General features: G+C 38.5%; 1 long non-coding RNA gene across 2 annotated transcripts in view; it reads right to left on the bottom strand.

The window, feature by feature from the left end:
- Positions 1-4,965: 4,965 nt before the first annotated feature.
- LOC112139988 overlaps positions 4,966-17,169 on the bottom strand; it is a 50,425-nt gene continuing 38,221 nt past the window's right edge. The window contains exons 4-5 of one of the 2 annotated variants that reach the window (XR_004949081.1): positions 6,724-6,816; positions 4,966-5,109 (exon numbers count right to left, since the gene is read on the bottom strand). This is a non-coding gene — a long non-coding RNA (uncharacterized LOC112139988). The remainder of the gene's footprint in view (positions 5,110-6,723; positions 6,817-17,169) is intronic. The other variant, XR_002918093.2, reaches the window with a different exon arrangement.

Below are 17,169 nucleotides of genomic sequence, written 5' to 3'. Positions count from 1 at the left end.
CCGCAGAAAGATGGCGACTGAATTGACTTCATTTCATTGGAACCGATGTAAGGGGATGTCACAGCTTGTTCTGTCCATCTATGTTTATATCAATGGTAGTGATGTATGGATAGTGTCCTTTTAAAACGTAAGTGGCAACCGATCGAAAATCAGTCATGAAGAAGAACTTAATTATCGTGATTTTTCTCTGACAGGAATTCTGTGACACCAAGTCTTTCATACATTGGAATAGAACAGTGAAAGAAAAAGCCTGGAGCAAGATTTGCACTAAGCTGAGTACATGTGATGGTAGCGGGTAGTGATAGACCTGTGTGAACATGCGTCTCAAGACTGTTTAACGTGTTCTTTAACGCGTCACACATCCGTGTGAATGCAGCTTGAGGCGAGAGCACTAACTATTATCCAACTCTGCTATTACTACACTGAAGCAAAAAATGGCTGCCCTGGATGCAGTCTTGACTCAACAACATATTTTTTTTCTGTATTGCAGGCTGTAAATCCAATTAACCCCTAAATGTGTTTTTCATACTGATCAATTAACCCCACCACATACCACTGACAGAGAGTTAGCAGTGTTTCGTTTAAGTCCTCCTTCATAAACTCCATCAGAGAATATGTTAATGCAGAATCAGAAAGAAGCTCAAACAGCCTCCAGTGGATCTGTGGCGCTTAATCTCATGATCCACAACCATTAAACAGGGCTGAACAAGGACTATCCCCACAAACCAAACACCAGCGCCACCTGACTGCAGCGCACCGTCATCAAGCGCTGGTCCTTCATGGGACGGAGGGTCTCTCTGGTTGCAGCCTCTTGGTGCCAAAGCAATAAATCAATCTTGTCAAGGAGAGTGCCTCGCTCCGACTCTGAAACCTCCACAGGGTTTCGTGGGATCCCACGCTGCAAAGAACCCCACACTGTAAGGCTATTTAACACAGGAAACCTGATAGTTTGGCTCTTTTTGATGGCCTGATTCCCAGGCTTAGGAGAATAAATTAAATGCAATCCCTTCTTAGGCCTCAGCTGCAGAGCGGGGGCACTCTGATTTAGGATTTTCATCTGGGGAGCTTTTTTTTTTTTTTTTTTTGTCTTCCTGTGCTCTTCATCCACAGCTCTCAGCTTCAGTGTGAAAAACAGTAAATACGGTGCTGGAATACTCGTGTTTTAAGACAACAGCAGAGGTTTAGTGCAGCTGCAGGGAGTCAGGGAGGAGGAATCACAGCGGTTTGGCAGAGATTGCAGCGGATGGGAATGTGTCACCAGGTGGCTCAGGACTCTAAGACGGAAAAGGTTCTGCCTTGATCCCAGATGTGCCACTGCAGTGTTTGAGGCTTTGAAAGAACCACCGGTCTTTTGGGCCAAAGATAAGCTCAGTCCACTGATCCACGGGTCTGTCTTCCAGGAATATAAAGAACGATGAAAGTGTTTTGTTGTTGTTTACTCAACTGTTGTGGTTAAATCCAGTGTAATTCTTTCGATCCATAAAGGTCAGAGGTCATATTTGAATATTTCTTTTCTTAAATTTTTCAATTGTAAAGCAGTAACTTAAAGAATATGAATTTGTATGACAAAAAACTAATAAATTCTAAAGGCACTAAAGGATTGAGAAAATGTTAAAAATATGTTAAAAAAATAAAGCCTTAAACTGTTTCCTTGACAAAAATCTTTAAATTTCTTTAAAAAAAGTAAAACAAAAAAATGGCGTCACAAAAAGAGAACGCCATTATTTAACAAGATCTAAAAAAAACAAATTTTTACAAACAAATGTATCGCAAAATCTGTGATCTGTTTCCTTAACATTTCATAAAAAATGTTGATGAGTCACAGCGTACAGCAGGGAGAGTCTTTCGCTCAGTTTACCTCCATCTGTCATCAGCAGCCAAACACAGAGCGCTGATCCTCCATGATTCAGAGAGCGGCGGTGGGTGGCCGCTTGGATGTTCACATCCTAAACACTCTGAGCAGACGGACTGGAAAAAGGTTTGAACCAGAGCTGAGCTGCTGTCAGATCCAATTCAAACATGACTAAGCAAAAAACTTTTGGTTTTTTATTTTTAAACCGCAAAAAAAAAAGTCTCAGATTGAGTTCAAATTCCCTCACTACTTAGTGCCGTACAGTATATAGGGCGTTTGCCAATTTGTTACAGTATCAAAATCCATACTTACAAAATGCCCTTGAAATTTCCCAGAAGTCTCTGCACAAACCTAGAGTGCATTGATGCTAATTAGTAGGTGGGTAATACTTGGAATTAGGGTATCAATCCAACACAGTGTAATTACAGGGCTAGTATCGCTGATATCAATAGATGCTTTTTTCTTTAAATGTCGTTTTATAGATTAATTTGAGAAATTTATTTCTTTTTTGGTTTATTTATTGCATAATTAAACACAGGACTGAGAGTTGATCTATATTAAAAATGGCATAATACCATTAGAATAAAAAGAAAAAACAAGAACTTGTGAAAAATTTAAGACAAAGAAAGCAAAATGTAACTAGTAGCACTATATATATTATGTATTTATTTATTTTTCCAATAAAAGCAATATTAAACACCAAAATCACTAATGAACAAGGTCAACAAAAGCATCACTGTAATGAATAAAAATATATATAAAAAAAACAACAAAAAACCCAGCCATGTCGCTCTGTTTACACAGACAGCCAATGTTACCTGATTGGGCAGTTTCCCTGCACAAATTGGGCAAGTCTTTACTAAAATTGGGGTGTTTTTTTGCCCAATCTGGCAACACCTGCTTCCTACTGTACATATTGAAGAAAAACTGTAACCAAAGTATTGATCTAATCACGCTAGTATCACTTCTTCTTTTTGGTATTGATACTTTTGGAGAATTTAGACCACAATTTTATACATATTTTCATCATCAGAGCACATAAATAGTCTTAGTAAAATGCTCATATTTATTAGGTTATTACTTTGAGAAATCTGGGACACAAAATATTTAGGGGCTGCACGGTGGCGCAGCGGTTAGCGCTCTTGCCTCACAGCGAGAAGGCCCCGGTTCAAATCCCGGCTGGGACCTTTCTGTGTGGAGTTTGCATGTTCTCCCTGTGCATGCCTGGGTTTTCACCGGGGACTCCGGCTTCCTCCCACCGTCCAAAAACATGCTTTATAGGTTGATTGGTGACTCTAAATTGCCCCTAGGTGTGAATGTGAGAGTCAATGGATGTGTGATTGAGGCCCTGCGACAGACTGGCGACCTGTCCAGGGTGTACCCCGCCTTCGCCCATCAGCAGCCGGGATAGGCTCCAGCACCCCCGCGACCCCGAAAGGGAAGAAGCGGTCAAGAAGATGGACAAAATATTTAGGTAAAAAAGAAGAAATGTGGTGAAGATGTGTCTAAATCACACCCTTATTGTCAAAATTGACTCATTTTCAAGTCTGAAAATTGGTCTATTTTAAGGGTTGAAATCCAAAGTACTAGATAATACTGCAATACCTAATCTTGTAGGGGTTATGGAGCAGTGAGTGAATGTGAAGGTCCTATTTGACTTCCTTTCAGATTTACTTGTAGCTAAAATTAAACTTCTGTTGTGGTCAAACTTGTTTAGGTATGACAATAATTCCAAAGGCAGTAAAATACTCTTTTGCAGGTATTTATGGAGTTCTTGGACCAGACAGGAAAGGGGCTGAAACTGGAATGGCTCATCAGTGAACTATCCGGTCCTCTGAACTTGCCCTACTGGCAGCTGTTTCAGAAAAGACTTGGTAAAGGTTAAGAAAACACCACAGCTTTTGTTCAAACTGAGGCTGTCACTGAGAGAACATTTCTCCTGGAGAACTTTTGATGCTTTTGGCAAAAGAATCAAACTACAGCAGCTCTTTCAAAAACAACAACCAAACTTCTCGGTTTAAGTGCCTTTTAAACTGCCACTCACTTTTCTTTCAGTATATTGCTCTGGTAACCTCAAAGATTATGTCTTAGAATAAATGTTTATTGCTTAAAACAAGAATTTTAGTTTAAAAATAGATATATTCCCACAAATATATCCTATTTTGAGCAGTAAAGTTGTCATAATCATATTAAAGGCTAGAATTACACATTTACACATTATTTTACATTTTTATTTTAATTTTGTCTTAAAAATGAAAATGCACATTTACTTAAAACTTTTGTCCTGCTGCTTGAAAATGCATTCAATTTACAGCTAATTAAGGAAATCTGTATTTTGAAGTAGGTTTATATCTCTCCCAAATTATGTAAAATTAAGACAACTTGTTTCATTAGAACTTTAACTAAAATAATATGTTTTTGAGATTAAATGATTTATTGTCTTAAAACAAGGCATCACATTTTTCTGAAAAGTTACCAGGAACCTAGTTTAGTCTGAAATCAAGTGTTATAAGATATTTAAATCAGCGATTGTTTGTCCTGATGCAACTGAAGTCTTAAGAAAATTTTGCAGATGTGTTTGGATTGGAGTCAACAGCTAAATATGAGGTTCATTAATCCACTTCTTTTCATTTATTTTTATTCTTCTGGCCGCACTCATCTTCACACATTCACGTCTATCTCAAAGGATGTTTGTCGTTTGTTTTCTGCACAAGCCTCCTCTCTTTGTCTGCAGGTCAGCCTCATCACAGGGTCAGCTCCAGCAGATAAACCTGGAGCCCTGGAGGTTGCAGCTCTCTGTATAGCTGCAAATCATTAAGCTCCAGGTGATTGGCTGCAGCTCACCAAGTAGCCCCAGAGGATTCTGGGCCAGATAGGGAGGGATTTGTCCGAGCCTCTGCCGTCAACCTCGCTGCCACTCAGGCAGACGCTACTCCATCGCTCAGCCTGGTGCCTCCACGTGCTCCGAACCCGACAGGACACCCCCAGAGATAAAAGCCTCTTCACCCCTGACAGGACGGAATCTCTCTGAAAACACACCATGCAAATGAGATTCTGCCCCGGCTTTGAATGATTCTTCTCCAAGGAGGAATTCTTTAGAAATATTCAGCCAGTTGAATGTTTGGAGGCTTTATTAGGCAGAAAATTTTTCAATGGGCAGCAAAGGACTGAGCTTGTTCCTGCTTGATCTGGAAAAGTCTCCCAACAAAGTGGAGAGGGGCGGATGAATGGGTCCATGTGTCATCACGGCTGACATGCTAAATGAAGGATGACAACACATGAAAGTTCAGTTTGAAGAGAGGGCCGGAATGAGGAGAAGAAAGGAAAATGAAAAGAAGGAGGGATTCAGAGAAGAAAAAGGTGTGCCAGAGGAGCACCGATAGTTCAGCACACAAAAAGAAAAAAAAAATCAGCTTTCAAAAATGCAAAGTTTGTGCTGCTGTTATGCAAAAGCACATAATCTGGTAAAACAATTCATCATTACGATGATGGGGGAGAATGAGAGCATCCGTACATCTAAAAAAACTCACATCAACTCCAACCGTTGACTTTAAACCCCTCCCCCTGGCGTTCCAAACAGGAAGTGCAAGCAAGACAAAATAGACTTCTATTGAGACCTAACATCTGTTACTTAGTCCTTATTTTTGTCAGAATAATCCTTATTATTCTGCTGCCTTTTTTCATTTATTCTAGACTATACAAGAAAAAAAAAACATACACACGCACAGATATATCAAACTCATAAAGAGGATTAAAATACAAAGTAAAATTAAGAAAAATGCAGGAAGAAAACATTTTTTCAGTGATGCATATAATACACATTCAGGTCTTATTTGATTCATGAAATATATTGATGAATAAGGTCAAGTAGAGTTAACTCACTTTATTTTTTTTCCATAGTTGTCATAATTTGGTTCTTATCTACGGTGGCCGAGATGCGTCATTGCAGGAAAAAAGTAAGCGTGCAAATATAAAAGTAAACTGCAAATAATAGGAAACGCTGCTACAAATAGAGGAAATTCTGCGAGTAAAGTTAGCAGTTTTCCTTCAAACCTAAACCTACACGGCCAAAGCAAATAACACATTCAAACGTACACATGGTTACATTGTATTATAGCTTTGTTAAAATGGTCTTGTCTGTTTTTTGGGGTTTTTTCTGATGAGTTTATGTTTGAACGAATGGTGGTGGAGGTTGTTTGGACTACAAACATGGCTACCTGAGGACTTCCTGTCACAGGGATGCTAGACTGATTCCAAACTTTATAAATGAGAGGAGAGTCTCTCGGAAATCAGCTGGAAGAGGCGTGACCAGAGTGAGGATTCCGGAGGCGCATGTCCGGAGTGTCACGAACGACGTTGACAGCCGCAGAACACACAGTATTGAGGATTACCTCATTATTCCTCGATATTATGTGTAAAACACCAAGTACTTGCCAACGAAGATGTAAATAGTCCACACTGCGTTGCCTTGCCGGAGACTTTAACTAAAGCGGTTAGCCACGTTAGCATTTAGGTACCGACACAGTACAGTCCTATTTCCCCAACATTTGGAACATCTGATTAAGGCAGAGTTAACTCCAGCCAACATGGCTCCACAAATGATTCAAGTAGGAAACTGTAGATTTCAATAGGAGATGATCCGTCTAGTATTTTATGTCTGTGGTTCCAACATAGTGACGTTTGCTCGTATCTCAAAAAAATCGCAACTGAATTGACTTTATATTGTTGGAACTGGAAGTAATCCATCACGCTCACTCGGTCCAGTTCTCATATACTGTCAGTGGTTCCAACTGAAGAGCAGAGGTGGGGTAAAGAAAGGCAGACAAAAACAACATTTCAGTTTGAGCTGTGACATCTCCATGTTTACTTACAGCTGTTTCGTAGCCATGCATGCAACCCAAGCAGATGAAGTGTTCTGGGTCGGACGCGCTTCGTTTCTCGCCATGAATAGCGGCTGCATGCAACTAGATGTGAACAAACAACAGCAAACTGTTTAAACATTTCTAGGTGATGGCTGTAATTTCCCTTGAATGTGTTGCCTAGAAAAAAAATCACAAACATCTGTTGATAGTTTACTAGGAAGTACAAACAAAGCAGGCCCATATCATAGATAATGAACTGCAAAGGGATGCAGTTTTCGTGAGAATTTTGTCCAAACAGTGTTTTATTCAAACTAAATTGGTAAAAATGTAGAAAAAAATGGTCAAATTTGGTTCCAAGTACCAGATCCAAGAGTTGCCAAATTTAAACTAGTTTAGCTGCATATTCAAGCTGCTTAGATTGGAATAAGAGAAGGTTTTGGTCCATGTAATCTCAGGATCTCAGCGACAGGCACTTATGAGGTGGAATGAAGACCCTCACTAGAAAATCCAGATTGGTAGAACGTCTTTTGGTGAGAGAAGTTTTATGATGTTCCTCCACAACAGACTTATCATCATTAAAGGTATTTTTAATGGTGGAAGAAGCAGTTTAGTGTTGGCAAAAATGTTCCCCATCCCACAAAAGTGTGTTCCTGACTGATGTGGGACCATTTGAATTAGAGGAATGACATGTTTTGACATATTGTAGTTTGCGAAATCAAACATTGAAATGTTTGTTCTGGTTATACTGGAGCTACCCCATGCTGAACAAAAGTCTGCTTAAAAGTACATCATATAATAATGACATCCATTGAACATGTTTCACTTTATTGCATCACGTCTTTCCACTTGTGCAACAGTAGAATTTTGTTTGCTGTGAAAACACATTTTTCTCATGTTGGGACCTGAAGCCAAAGTAATCATCATCTTCTGCGCAGGAAGAGGCCATTGGTTTCTTTGTTGGAGTGTTACGTTGTGGTGTCGGGACACGAAACACATTCATTATAGCTCTGAAGAAAAGTGAGAACAATGGTAACTTTTGTACTAATAAAGTCTCAGAGTTTCCTCAATGGGTCGTTTGCATGGAAGGTAGAATAAGCAGAGAAGATGCTTTTTATTACATCTATAAGTTGTGCAATAAATTGCAAAAGCTTTAGCTGCATCTGCAGCATCTCTGGAGAGAACATTTACAGATTTTGTTTATGCCTTTTAAATATTACATTTTTTGGTTGTCTATCCAAAATAATGTTGAACTATGCAATATTTGACATTTACAGACTCTTTTACCATGAGGCGTGACTTTGTTCCACCTCAACTATCTAATCAGAAAATGTTCTTTTTATTTGTTCAAAACAAATTACACAATGTGATCTCACCAATTATCTTTTGATCTATTTTCAAAAATGGTCTTTTGGTTATGATTTTGCCGTTTTTCAGCAGTAGTTCATTAGAAATTCACCTCTGAGTTGTGGGTGGTACCACCTGGGTCAAGCAACCCCACCCCCTTTCCTCTCGCCATAGCCGAGAGCTCAGAGCAGATGTAAACTCTCATTTTGGACTGCTTTTTTTTGACTGCTCCTGATTTGCAACGATTTAAATAAAGAAATACTCAGAAATTAAACTTAATGTTCTTAATATATGTCGATGGTATTAGAGCATGTTAAAACACCAAAAATGTAACTTTCAGTGGCGTCTTTAATGCCCCTCCAGGCTGAAATATGACGCACAGGAAAAACGTGAAGCAGAGTTATCAACAATTATGCTCATGCTTCTTTTCCAGAACTCTAAGTTTTCATCTTCTGTTTGCAAACTTGATGAAATCTCTTTTTACCAAAGGATGCAGTTCTTCATATAAACAACTAGAGGCAGGTTTCAGAAGGAGGGGATTTCCCATAATGTAAAAAAAAATCTAATTTTCATGCAAAAAACACATTTTTTTTGTTACTATTTGTTTTGATTCAATTTAGCCTCAAATTTCTTATTTAACTGGCAGATGGGTGGAGAAAATATAATTCTTTGGCACCTCCTTTTTACTTTTTTTTTAATTAACATTATTGGGATGGGTGGAAAAAATTCAATTTTCGCTGTAAACAGTGGTGTTAGAGACCCAGGTGTCCACACAGACAAAGTTGATTTAATTAACATTGCAATGACCAAAAACCTTTACTACAAAAAGCATTTATCATTCAAAATTTACTTTAAAGAAAAATAAAAAGGAGCTCAACATTCACTAGTACTGCATTGTTAAACTGGTTTGGATGAACTTTATGGTTAATCCAAGTCTTTTTAAAAATAATTTTTTGTTTGTTTTTTAAAATTTCATGTCTTATTATACATCCTCTCTCAGACACAACATTTTTTACAAATACATTTCTTCATGTGTTTGTCTCACTGATGTAGCTTCCAACTATAATAAAAGTAGTAAGTGTGAGAAAAACAACCTATTTACTAGAAAAGTAGAGATGACAAAATTCTCTGTTTAAAACTTAACAGTATTTTAAACCATAAAACAGAATCATAGGGGAAGTGATATTTTGCATTCAAAATGTCAAAGTGTCAAAATATATTGTGTTAAATTTAAGAAAACACTACTTATTGGTTTGTTCCATTACTCCAGGCTTAATATGAGCCAAATGAAAGATTGTCTTTATTGTTTCTTTGCTATTAGCAAGTTTTAAAAAAGAATTTGCCTGAATTTTACATTTTTGTTGTCGTCATTTTGTCATGCATCATATATTTAATTTCGCTGTACATGTGACATAACACAAAAATCTATTCTATTCTGAAGTGACCCAAAACTGTGACCCAAAAATGAAGATTAGAGCCAAATTATGGGAAAATGGAAGCATCCCTATAGAAAAGGAGCTTTGTCATTTCACTCATTGAAGCACCAGCGGTGAGAGAATAATAAAGTTAAATATCATTGATTAATAAGTAGGTTTGGTATTTCATCTTGTGTCACTTCTTTACTTTATACATTATTTTTTTGTTTTAATACTGTGGCACTAAAAGCCTAAATTACAAAATGTTGCTAATAAAAGCTTAAAACTTCAAATTCTTTTCATATTCCAAAGTTACGATTTTCAAGTCTTGATAAATGTAATATTTTTAAATTAATAAATCATCGTGATTTCATGGTGGAAGATGTTTGCAGTGATCAAACCCCCAATTTTTTTCATAATAAAATGTTTTTCTTTGCTTGTGTTATGACAGGTGAGCATCAAACTTCTCGTTCTTCCTTCAAACAGAAAATGGAAACAAGAGCCTTTAAAGACAGATTATGCCTCAGAAAATCTCTACTGGAAGGTGGAGCTAGAGGTGGTGCTCTTCAGCTGGGATGGAGGCCTACAGGGATCAAAAAGACTCCAGTCTGGTTGCGGAAACTGTTTCTGGATACATCTCGTGTGTGTTTTCTCATAAGAGCCTGGGTGTCTGTGCCGTGTTTTCCTGCTGGCTCAGGCCACACATGTACACCTTTGTCTCTGTGCTTTGGGTGTCAGGGTCTTGACACTTTAAGCCTCTTCTTTTTGTACCTTTGGGAGCGCAGGCTTTACCCCCCATCCTACACACAAACTCAAACAGACTGCAGTGTATGCAGAGCTAACAGCAGCCTTAGGTGTCATCTATTACTCCCCTCAGTTCAAAGTCCAGCACAACAATGAGACCCAATTAGGAGCTTACAGAGGAGATCTGGGCCTTTTGCTGCTGGGAGAGCAGGTTCAGGCCCAGGAGAACAGCCAAACGTCGGGCAGGGTTAGCCGTCTTTGTGCTTTCACTTCGCTTGAATCCAGTGGGTCAGAGCACTGCGGTGAAGTTAGCTTTAGGATGGAAATTTGACAGACATTCAGCCGGGATGTCCAGCAGCTTCTTTTAGGGATCGTCAATAAATTGAAGAGTGAATTTTTTTTTTAATAGCTTCAAAACCATGTAAACAAACAACTCCAAATGTATCCGAATTGTGGCACTGACAAACCTACATCAGAAACACCAATTTCTTTTGTATTCATAGATGATTAATTTTATATGAATTATTATATTAAAATTCTAAAGGGATTGCATATGAATTCTGTTATTATTTTCAACAGCTGCCAAATCATGTGACTCAATGAGATAAAATGAATGCCAAATTGTGGGACCTACTTATCGACATCAGACATAGCACTTTGTTTTGCAATTGTTGATGATGGATATTTTATATATATTTCCAAAATAAAAATTTCAAAGGCGCGTATATGTAATCTTGCCTTTTTTTTTCAATAGTGTCCAAACCATGTGACCAAATGAGATGAAATGTGTCTAATGTAGGTAAGTAGGACCCACAATTTGGCTTATATTTCATCTCGTTGTGTCACATGTTTGGAAGCTATTAAAAAAAAAAAAAAATTTATTCTTGAATTTATTGAAGGTCCCTAAGAGACGATACTGAATGTCTGTCAAATTTCCAATCTAAAACCAACTTCATTGCAGTAGCCAGAGCTGGGTCCACCCGCAAATAGTTAACATTTTTACAATAAAAACCTAAATTTTTCATCAACAGTATTAACTCCCCACTCCAACTATATTTAAATTCCATTTAAAATCCTTCCTAGTGTTCTTTTAATCATGATTATGCAGTTTTTAGCCAAAATAATAAAGCCTGTGCCGCTTTTAAGACATTTTCAGCAGTGGAGCAGGAGCTCATTAGAAATCTTCATCTGAGTTGTGGGCGGGACTGTTAGCGCGGAAGTTAGCTTAGCTTATTTCCCAGCATTTCTTCTGTCCGGCCCCCAGGCCTTGACTTTGACACGTGCTCTACAAACTAGGCATTAGTGTAGCAAAAAGAAAAGTCACTATATATTTGTCTGCAAGTGGATGCATTGGAATTGTAGCGGAGCATGGAGACTTTAGCACCTCCATGTCAGATGTCAATCAAACCGTGAAATTTTTCAAACTGGGAGTTTTTTTATCTGCTCCAGATCCAATTTAATTTGAATAAAGAAATACTAAAAAACACAGTTTTAATCTTAAATTACTGTATCCATGTCCTCCATGATAAGAAAAATGCTACAAGAACATGTAAAAACATCAAAAACATTTTCGCTGGGGTGGGTCTTTAGGAACTTTAAGTCTAAAATTACATTTATGAGTATTCCATTATTCAAATCATGTTGGATCAGGAGTCAAGGAAAAACTGGCATTTGAAAAAGACCATATTTATTAAGTATTTATTACAAATTCCCTGCTTATGGATTCGGATGCATCCACTTTTAGATGACGAGATTCATGTATGTCTTTGTTTTTTTCATGTCTGAGGTAGCTCAGAGCAGTACATCTCCAATATTGATCACCAACTTTTGTTGCAGCAATAATGTTTGTTTGGGGGTGTGAGGGGCTGTAAGCTAGCGGGAGAGTGCAAAGACAGCTTTCAGTTAGGTGATGGGAAGAGGGGGCGGACCTGCCCACCGATCAGAGGCTAATGTCTAATAATCTGCTGCAGAAATAACAGCTTTTTTAATTTTATCTAAAAACTGCAAAATTATTAAAATCACTGGGAATGACTTTGCAATAAAAAACATATATATTTGAAGTTAACATTTTTAATCAATTCTATGCTGGAACACCGCTGTTATTTGCAGTAATATGCTGATACTTTCCATGCACTTTGACATGCCAGACGCCTCCGCCTGTTACACACATTGTCCACGGTGTCCCCCTCTGTCTGCGCCCCAGACATTGTGTGTGTCCACTGTAACTGGAGACCAGTCTAGACTGACTGGCTACTGGTTGTAATCCTCTGAAACATGCAGCGGAATCGGCCTGAAACAAGAGAGCCAACCTTGTCTCTGTTAGCACCCCAACAATACAAACACGGGTACAAAACACTCAAGGGCTCAAGCACTCGTTTCAAACCAGCAGAGGAAATAAAAGGAGATTCTTCACATTAAAATCATTATTTCTGTAAAATGATTACAAAACCCCTGAGCGGTGGACTCGCTGATGAGCAGGAGCACATGGTGAGGAGGTCACAGGTGACACAAAAAGTCAAACCATGTCTAGACCTCAAGGAGCATTGTTTCCCTCCTCAAAAAAAAGACTTCTCAGATCATCTTAACTTCCAAAAACTGACTCTATCTAGAAAGTGACACTGAAGGACGGCAGAGAAAGGGGAGGATGGTGTCATGATCAGACAGTAAAATGACCCTTCTGTTTGAACATAAAATGTCATTTGTCTTTGTTTTTTTTCCCCTCCTGCTGACTTTGTTCCCCAATATCAGTGAAAAGCTGACTCTGTTACTCAAAAGAGTCATTAGTTTGTAACTTGAGTCTCATGCTGCGCTCAATAGCAGCGCCACGACTCACGGCTGGGGTTGATTTCTATGAAATCATAAAGCTCAGGGTGATCCTCCGTCACAGTTGCTTTCTAGTTTGAGTCTGGGGGAAGTCAGAGTGGTTTGCTTCACTACAAAGGAAAATATATCCAGTTTTGATCCAAGCGTGGAGGGGAGGAAGAATAGGTTCTAATGATGCATTCAATGATTCAAATCACAGCATAATTTGAGGTTAATACGATAAATATTTGTTTATTTTGAACACTGATTCAAAATCAATCCAGGACATCTTTAGCCAAAAATTTAACCAGTTTGACTCAAAGATAAATATGCTAAAAACGCATCTTAAATGCATTCATTCCCCTCCCCATTGCGTGCTAGCAGTTGTATTTGTGACCGTAGCTTCATCAGCAATTTCTGAACAAAAAAGAAACATTTTTAATTTAAAACAGGGCCGTCAAAGCAAATCCAAAGTCCACTTGATGACCCAGGAAGGTCTTGAAATAATCAAATCAAATCAAATGCTACAAAGGATCCAGGAAATAAACAAGAAAAACTTAAAACAACCAAAATCAGATGACTACCAAAACAAAACAATGATGGATGGTAGAACCTTTGCAGCTGAACAGTGTGTGGATCAGTGGTTCAACTATCTACTTTCCACATGATTCGGTATAAACCTCGAATTTTGGGTCATTTTTGTTCAGTCTATGATTTATATGTTACAAATATACAACAAAATACTAATAGTTCAGAAAAACAATATAGCAACGAGAAACATTTCAGTTGGTTAATACTAAGCCTGGTGTTCTGTAATGAATTAGTAAATAAGACATTCTTCATACATGTGTGTTTAATACTGGTGTGCAGTATGGATGCAATGATTCACTTTCCACATCATTCCGTTTAATGTTTTAAAAACTTGCGCTCAGTCACAATTCTGCATTTTGAGTAAGTATGCCCCCTAACAAGCAGCTGTATCAGTGTCATTTTTCCAGTCAGATTGGTCCACTCTCAAAAGCGCAGTGTGAAAGCGGATTGAGAGAACACTTTTACCTTTCCTGGCTCATTCAATCTGAATCCATCAGTGTAAACGCAGCCTCTAGTTACTCCTCAGTTAAACGCTGCTTTCAGGACCTGGCGTCCCATGAAAAATGGAGACTCTCAGCCCTTAAAGCAAACAGCCCTTCAACATACTACTTCCAGTTTTGGGTCGTCTCTCAGAGAGATCAGATCAGGGCCGCTCTGAGTCCAGGTTTATTTATGATTCAACACCTTCCTGCCCTCCTGTCTCATGTCATCTGGCTGCCTTCGCCGAGGACAGCTTGTTTTTCACTGTATTTCCTCCATCAGCTCCATCTCTCTCTCCCTCTGTGGCGGCAGATGAAAGCGCTGGGGTCAGACGTGTGTAGCGTCTGACTCAGGAGGGCAACCACTCAGAGCTGGTCAAGATAAACCAACAGTACCTTCTACCTCACTCTGACCGTCCTCCATCTATCCATCCTAGTTCCTGCATTTAGTGACTCACTATCTCCACACTGCTGCTCAGCCCAACTTTGTGTCTTCTAAAGTTAGGAAATTATTTAAAAAATTATAGAAATTGAGTATATTCCATCAGCAATGCAAAAGTGGGAACTCTTGAGTCTCTGATGGAGGAAAAATCCATCCAAACACTAAGATGTCCCCCACTTACAGCAGCTAGAAACTATTTCTTTTCTTAATGCACCAAAAGGAGCTTCAGACAAACTTTATGTTCAAGTATTTACATGTATTAACTGTAGGCTGAAGACTGAAGGAGCTGACACTCTTTCTGCATGTCACACACTGCAGACTTGCAGGTCAAGTGCTGTGTTTGAAACAAACACTTCAGCTAAGACGAACAGCCTGATAAGTGGTGAATGAAGCTGAGTCCAACTAATACGTGAGTATTTCAAGTACCAAAGGACTCGGATAAAATTGATATAATTTGATTAAAAGATTAAAACACCTTGACTAAAGACCGAATCAGATCATTTTTATCTATTTTCCCAGTGGTCTTTTAACTCTTCAACAAGTGACTGTTGACGATAAAACACAAAATCTTTAATATACTGTAACCGTTCAACCGTGTCGAGACATTTTTCTTCTTCAGAATCTACTGGAATGATGTTGATCATGTTATCGGTTGAAAAGTTACAGTAAATCAAAGAACACTGGAGTTAAAGGGTTAAGTGCCATTTTTAATCATTTTTTTTAAATAAACTGTTGTTTTCTAGGACATAGTTTCTGTAGTAGTTCATAGAGTCTGACTTGTGGAGCAACCCCGTCCCCTCTTCCTCTCCCCACAGCTGAGAACTAGGATCAGAGAACTTGTGGCCCGCCCAGCGTAGTTTTCCACATCACAAATAGGCTTTTTTTCTAACTGTATTCTTTTCATCTGCTCCTGATTTAAAGGAATTTGAATAAAGAAAAATTCATAAATTCAATTTCAAGATTATTTTCTTTATATATGTCCTTCATCATGAGAAAAAGGCCACAAGAACATGTTAAAAACACCAAAAACACAATTTTCATCAGAGTGGATCTTGATTAAGAATCATTTTTAACACAATCATATAAATTATGGCCAAATTCAGATAATCTTTAGCTACCAGTTATTGTTGACATTTTATAACCGTACAATTAGCTATGTAGATAAAATTGAATAGTTTCCTGTACTGATTAGAAATTAGGGTTTTAGAACTTTTGATCTACTTCAGATCCACATCTGCTCAGTTTGAATATTAATTCATGTGTAATAATAATTTTAGAAATGTGGTTTCAACTTTACTTTTAGATCATCAAGACTCAATTGCCTCCATTAGTACATAAACGGAGAGTAAATTTCAACTGAAGCTGTCAGGAATCAGACACAAACCAGATTCAGAGCAGCTGGAGACCAGCGAGCAGGTCTCTCTAATCATCCATCAGATCCATCGCATCTGAAAATTGCACTGTTTGTTATTATTGCTCAATTGAACCTGATATAGTTTCCCCAAATCCCCTGTAGGGAGCAGATTAGTCTGCAAAGCTGCTCCACATCGACAGGCCACAGCTGCACTCTAAAGTTACCCTGATCAGCCTAATTCCCCTCATCAGTGATCGGATTCATGATTACGTGGTTCTCCTCGGCTCCTGACGGACCTTCAGAACCAAACGCACAGTCACAGGAAACAAGAACGCAGACTTTTATTTTGAATTTTTCTCTAAACATGCATTAACTTGTGATCGGCAGCAAATATTGTTGAAAAAACTATTTATGTGGGAGGAAGTTGTTTTAAAATAAGAGGTAAACTGCATGCGGATGCTCTACGTAAAATGTTTTTTCTTTCATTTATACAAAATTAAATAAAAGTATTTCTCTACTAAGATTAAAGATAAGTATGTAAACACTAATAACTTTAGGTAAACGTGTTGATTTTGGGTTTTTTCACTGCTAGTGTCTTAACAGGGAGGAAGTGCATCATGATGTGGGCCTAGGAGGATAAAGATTCGGAAGCTTTTTAATCCCACTGTGCTGTCATCCACACTAATACCCTACAAATCCTCAATGACATTGTTAGATTAACTAAAATCACTTGAGTTGGGTTTTTTTTCCCTTTTTTCCCCGAAAAAGTCAATAATTTTCCAAACAAATTGTGTGCTCCTAATAAGTTTCCCCTAAATCCGCTCCTCCTCATCTTTCACTCATTCTTGATAAAGCCTCTATCGGCCACATTCCAGCATGTAGTTTTATATGCATACTTGTGTGTTGTGTTTGTCAAAGGGTCTCGGGGTTGTTGACTCCTGGTGAATGGTTACCTCTGCCTGTTGTGTTGCAACAGGAACTGCAGTGGCCTGATCTCCAAGCTGCGAGCTTATCAGGCAGGAGGGCCATCGTGGTTGTCGATTCAGAGGGGAATCTGGGGTGATCATTAGTGACCACTTGTTCATTTACAGAGCGGGGAAGGTTCGCGTGAAGGTTATTGATCAATTTAATGGCCTACATGTCAAGGAGGGAGCCCTTTAATCATTAATGACTCATGAAAAACTGTTGGTAAATTGGCTGCAGGAAGTTCTCTGTTGACATCTGCCATGCGTGATGATGTTTTCTCTCCGCACGGAGCAGTGTGGAACCTGCTGGCGTGTTTAG

This window comes from Oryzias melastigma, linkage group LG14 (genome assembly GCF_002922805.2).
Source record: "Oryzias melastigma strain HK-1 linkage group LG14, ASM292280v2, whole genome shotgun sequence".
NCBI lineage: Eukaryota > Metazoa > Chordata > Actinopteri > Beloniformes > Adrianichthyidae > Oryzias > Oryzias melastigma.
The sequence above is the reverse complement of the archived record's forward strand: the minus strand, read 5'-3'. Positions and strand labels throughout refer to the sequence as shown.